The following is a 6,437-nucleotide window of genomic DNA, read 5'->3' as shown; positions in this document are numbered from 1 at the left end:
CGGGGAGCTCTGGGCGCCTGCAGCCACTGCCGACGGAGCTCCTCCACCGCACCGGCCTGAACACCACTTGCACAGGCCGGCCACGAGTGCCTCGCATCTGGAACACAATGAGCACTTTTTCCCTTGTAAAGTGCTCATTGCTCCATACGCGGCCTAGCTAGAAATAAAGTGCCGGTTAGATGAAAAATGCAATAAAATAAAGTTTTCTTAAAGGGAAACAATCATTCATCAGACATTGTACCATATTGCTCCAAGGGTACTACAAGAATTGTTTGAAATTTACCAACCCAGAAGAAATCTAAGGTCTTCAAATACAATGAAATTGAGCTTAGAGTGCAGGATACCTGTTATTCATGCTCGAATTGGAGCATCAATGATGTCAGTGGCTGATGCTCTGCCTGGCATGCTGCGATTTTGTGCTGGAAAGATCAACTTTAAGAAATGTTAAAAACGCAGCTTTTTGTTAAATGCTTTCCTATGAAAATGTTGCTACTTCTGTTCCTCTTGTATGATACAATGCTAACGAATATCTGGTCTTGAACCTTTGACAGTTTTATTGCTGAACTTTTAATTGATAAGATGTCTTTCGATTCGACTAAAGGGCGATTAGGATATCATGTGGGTAACCAATATGTCAACCGCATAGTTTTATGCATAGAAACATAGAAATAGACGGCAGATAAGGGCCACGGCCCATCAAGTTTGTCCACTCCAGTGACCCTCCCTATCTATCTTTGCGGAGAGATCCCACATGTCTATCCCATCTGGCCTTAAAATCTGGCCTCAATAACCTGAAGTGGAAGACTATTCCAGCGATCAACCACCCTTTCAGTGAAGAAGAACTTCCTAGTGTCACTGTGCAGTTTCCCGCCCCTGATTTTCCACGAATGCCCCCTTGTTGCCGCGGGACCCTTGAAGAAGAAGATGTCTTCTTCCACCTCGATGCGGCCCGTGAGATACTTGAATGTCTCGATCATATCTCCCCTCTCTCGACGCTCCTCGAGTGAGTAGAGCTGCAAATTCCCCAACCGCTCCTCGTACGGGAGCTCCTTGAGTCCCGAGACCATCCTGGTGGCCATTCTCTGGACCGATTCCAGTCTCAGCACATCCTTGCGGTAATGCGGCCTCCAGAATTGCACACAGTACTCCAGGTGCGGTCTCACCATGGATCTATACAGTGGCATAATGGCATATGCGGTATATAAATTTTTAAATAAATACTTCTAATCATTTTTTCTTCACAAAATAGGCTAAAAAAAGGAGAAAGGGTAGTTTCAAAGATGTTAACGTTGTTAGGGCACTTTTTGAATATCTGGTTCCACGTTCTGCTTGGAGAAAATGCTGTGGTCTCTTCAAAAGGAGCTTTGGCTATAAGAAAATGCAACATGTGCTTTTTAAATATCAAATTATTTTGGCATATCATAGAGCAAAACAGCACTTGTTTTGCTAAGTTTGCTGATTTGGCCATGAGAGGAAGAGAAAATAAAGCTGAGAAAGTCATCCCTATGGAAGATGCTGGGAACTGTGCAGCTGTAGTTAGGACTTCTAAGAGATATCCCATCCCAGGGCAGAGATTTCCTCTTTTAGGGTTCACAGTAACAACTAAAACCTGTGTGTGTGAAATGGAGCATCTGGTAACTCCAACTCCAAGCTGAACATCATTTTGAACCTCCTGAATGTTCCCTTTTTAGGACGACACAACCCCAAGATATCCATCCTGTAGGAAATGAGGGGTTAAGTTAAACCCTAAAACAGAGGCCTAAAAATGTGTCTGAGAAAGGGGATCAAGCCCAGTTACTAGCACTTAATGGAGGGAGGGACGGACACGGTTCTCAATATCTTGATTTAATAATAGGACACTATGTGAGCAGATTGCACAGCCCCTTGCAAACGTTGATTCATCTTATATCATTGCTACCAAATAACTGCAGCTCCATCAGCCACTACAAGCAAACATCACACAAAAGCATTCATTCATAGCCACGCTCTGGTTTGATGAAAGCTGAGGAGTCCAAGAATGCTTTCTGAAGCAGTCACAGAGAAGGTGGCTCTGCTGATCACTGCCCCAAACCTGTGTGATACAAGCAATCAAAGATGCATCTGTGGCCAGAAATTGCAGAGCTCTGACTCCTATGTCTACATGGCTTTTATTTACTCTTTTAATAAGCACCACTTGTGGGACTGATTTCAGGGGAGGGGACCTGCTCTTGCAACAAAATGTGAACTGTAGTTACACATGCTTTGTGTGTGTTAAAGTGTACTCTATGCTGTTCCATAGCATGTAATTGCAAGGGGGTGGGCAGGACTTACAGAACAGAACAATCTGCTTCTATACCGCGGTACTGTGAAGCTCGGGGCGGTTTACAAAAGCAAAGTAGTTACAGTTAGATGAGATGTTTTCAAGTGTCTCCTGAATTCTTGATATCGCAATCAAGATGCTGCCTTGTGATGTGGTATCTTTTGAATGGGAAGGTAAATATTGCATGTCAACGTCTAGTGTGTTTACTATTGACGAATGAAAACAAATTTGCAAGATAATTAGATGTAAGCCCGAATACAGCCAAACTGTACCCAGGCTTCATGGAAAAAAAAGGAGCAACATGATCATACTTTTTAAATTTGAAAATAATTGTTTTTTTGATAATGTGCAATCTCTGCAAATTTTTCTGTGTACCTGTCAAATAGACAATATTGCAGTAATCCAACTGACTCAAGACCAAAGACTGAATCTTGAGGTATGAAAGTATGCTTTGATAGTACGCAGTTTCCATAATGGTTCTACCTGGTTCTTCATAGTCAGACTCTGACCCATAATTGCACCTAAGATCTTAATAATCGAGTAGATTATCTTATTCATAGTCAGAGATAAGAACAGCCTTACTGGGTCAGACCAATGGTCCATCAAGACCAATAGCCCGTTCTCGTGGTGGCCAATCCAGGTCACTAGTACCTGGCCAAAACCCAAGGAGTAACAATATTCCATGCTACTGAGGCTTCCCCCATGTCTTAATAACAGACTATGGACTTTCCCTCCAGGAATTTGTTCAAACTTTTCTTGGCGTGGAGAGGCAAAGAAAAATTTTGTTTTTTCTGAATTTAGTTTCAGTCTAAATTCGGTCCTCCATTGTTCCATTAATTTAAATACTTCAGCCACTATATGAGTAATTTGGGAAAGAGAACCTGAAATGGGAATTAGAGAATGACACGGTGACAAAATTCATCACCGTTCCCGTCCCCGCGGATAACCGCGGGAAACCATCTTCATGTCATTCTTTAAGGATAGAGGGAAGAATCAGAGTATGAATGGCCACAACCACTGACCCTCAAGCTTTGCTTTGAAGAATGATGGTGTAGAAGGACTGAGGTTGAAATAGACACTAGAAAATGACATGGGATTATTTCCCGCGGTTATCCGCGGGGACGGGAACGGTGATGAATTTTGTCACCGTGTCATTCTCTAATGGGAATCATAATTGTTATGTCATCCGCTTTATTCCCTAATGAGGTAACTGGCAGAAATGGGCGTACCTATTTTCACTAGCATCGTATAATGGATTCAGGCACCCAGAAGTCGTTGTACCTGCAAATAGGGGTCCTTTTACTAAGGCCATACTAGCCAATTGAGTGCATGCTAAATACTAATGCGTCCATTCTATTCTATGGATGTGTTAGCGTGTAGCATTCGCTAAATCGGCTAGAGCGCCTTAGTAAAATAGGGGAATAATGTGTCTAGGAGTGGAACAGGCACCCCCCAACCCCCACAACACTGGAGCACCCAGTTACAGAATTACTCCCTTAGCTGGAGTCTTGACAAAATTTGACCTTCATTTGAAAATGGGACCTAATATACCAGGGGTCTCAAAGTCCATTCTTGAGGGCCGCAATCCAGTCGGGTTTTCAGGATTTCCCCAATGAATATGCATGAGATCTGTGTGCATGCATTGCTTTCAATGCATATTCATTGGGGAAATCCTGAAAACCCGACTGGATTGCGGCCCTCAAGGAGGGACTTTGAGATCCCTGTAATATACTATGCAGGCTAAAACATATTGTCAGGAGGCGTTAACAGGAAAAAATTGAACATCTGTGCTGACCAAAATGAATTGAGCATTTAGTGGATAGGATTTCCTGCCCCCCCCCCCACTCCATCCTAAACAATACACCATCTCCCTTACAAAATTCCAATATCCCTATAGAACAAGTACAGAAATCTCCTTCAGCACAATCCCTTTCTGATTCTTAATGAGTTAATAATTCATCTTTATTTGATGTATAGTTTATAAAGTTCCTCACCTTAGTGGTATACAATAAAATAATATGAGGGGGGGGGGATTTTAAATGGGAGGCATACTAGGAGGCCTAGGTTACAAGTAAAAGAAAGATAATTCAAGCCTACAGAATATACACACACACAAAATTAAGTGAAGCTTACAGAATTACAAAAAATAATTCTTACCTAAGACACAAAGATGGAGGTGAAGCAGTAGGACCATTAACAAAACCCCCAAACAAACCCATTTAGAAAAGAGTAATGGAGAATGGGGTTGTTTCAACAACAAATGCGGCTATGGTAGATTATTAAAAAGAAAGGCAAGTGCTTTTTCCAATTTCTTCCCTACCCTCAAGAAAGTAGAAGACCTGCCAGAGGCTACCCAAGACCTACCATCTACCCTTCCATTATGGAGATCTATCATTCTGGAGATTCCTCTTTTATTTCTTGACAGGAGGTACTGCAATACCTTCCTACATATCTAGAGCAAAGTAGTAGATAACAGCACAAAGAGACCAATTGGCCCATCCATACTGCAAGGATGTATTCTAGCTGCCACTCAAAGAGCATATTGCTTGTTATCTAGGATAGTTTTAGTCATCTTCCTCATTAGTTCATAAGTACACAAGTAAACATAGAAACATGATGGCAGATAAAGGCCAAATGGCCCATCTAGTTTGCCCATCTGCAGTAACCATTATCTCTTTCTCTCTCCGAGAGATCCCAGGCCCTTTTGAATTCAGACACAGTCTCTGTCTCCACCACCTCTTCTGGGAGACTTCCACGCATCTACCACCCTTTCTGTAAAAAAGTATTTCCTTGAGCCTATCACCTCTTAACTTCATCCTATGCCCTCTCATTCCAGAACTTCCTTTCAAATGAAAAAGACTCAACTCATGCACATTTACATTACATAGGTATTTAAACATCTCTATCATATCTCCCCTCTCCTCCCTTTCCTTCAGTGTATATAGATTGAGATCTTTAAGTCTGTCCCCATACGCCTTATCACAAAGACCACACACCATTTTAGTAGCCTTCCTCTGGACCGACTCCATCCTTTTGAAGGTGCAGCCTCCAGAAATGTTCACAATGAGGTCTCATCAAAGTCTTCTACAGGGGCATCAATTCCTTCTTTTTTCCTACTGGCCAAACCTCTTATAGCCTCTACACATTTTGTCCCTCTTCCTCTACCCTTTCTCTTTTCTTGCTTCCTCTTCCCTCTTTGTGATGTCCTCCAGCAAATGTGGTTTTGTCTTTTTGATCTTTTACTTGTTCTCCTATGTTTCACCCTTTCTTGCCCCTCCGCCCCTTCTCTTCCACCATCTTTAGGTTCTACTATTAATTCAGGTTCTTTTTTCTTTCATCTTTGCTTCTGCTCTCTCTCTTTATCATCTCTTCTCAATAAGAATGACCTCTTATATTCACTGTTTCCACCCTTCCTTATTTCATGTATATTTGCCTGCTATAGTTATTAGGGATTTACATGACCAAAAGTTTGTAGTGTGATTTTCTTCTTTTTCATGTTTCTTCACACATTTGTGAGTTTTGTGTGCATTGTCCTCCTAATACTATAACAGCGTGCTTAGAGTTAGTCAGGCACCAATTGAGCACATCTAGGCATACGTATTAGCTGTGCCATGGTGCATAAATGGAAGGGGAGGAGCATGGGCAGGGCATTGTAAGTAACATGCATTTAGGCTTTTACACCAGCCTAAATGTAGGCGTGCTTATGCTGATTAGTTTATGCACATAATTGTCGTTGTACCACAAAAAGGCCATAGATATTACATTACATTACTTTAGGGATTTCTATTCCGCCATTACCTTGCGGTTCAAGGCGAATTACAAAGAGTTATAGAAGGTGGATTACAAAAATATATTTTCAGGGGGAATAGGGAGAATATCTGGTCATTTCCAGAGAAGATGAAGAGTAGAGCACCCATAACCCTTTTACCCTCTACCAATCTTGGAAGGCGGTGGCTGCTGCCAGAAGGATGCTGGGCTGTATAAAGAGAGGCGTAACCAATAGAAGAACGAAGGTGTTGGTGAGGCCCCACTTGGAGTATTGTGTTCAGTTTTGGAGATCGTATTTGGCGAAGGACACAAAAGGTCCAGAGGAGGGTGACGAAAATGATAGGAGGTTTGCAACAAAAGATGTATGAGG

The sequence above is a fragment of the Geotrypetes seraphini genome, chromosome 1, assembly GCF_902459505.1.
Source record: "Geotrypetes seraphini chromosome 1, aGeoSer1.1, whole genome shotgun sequence".
Lineage (NCBI taxonomy): Eukaryota > Metazoa > Chordata > Amphibia > Gymnophiona > Dermophiidae > Geotrypetes > Geotrypetes seraphini.
This window is presented reverse-complemented; position numbering follows the sequence as displayed.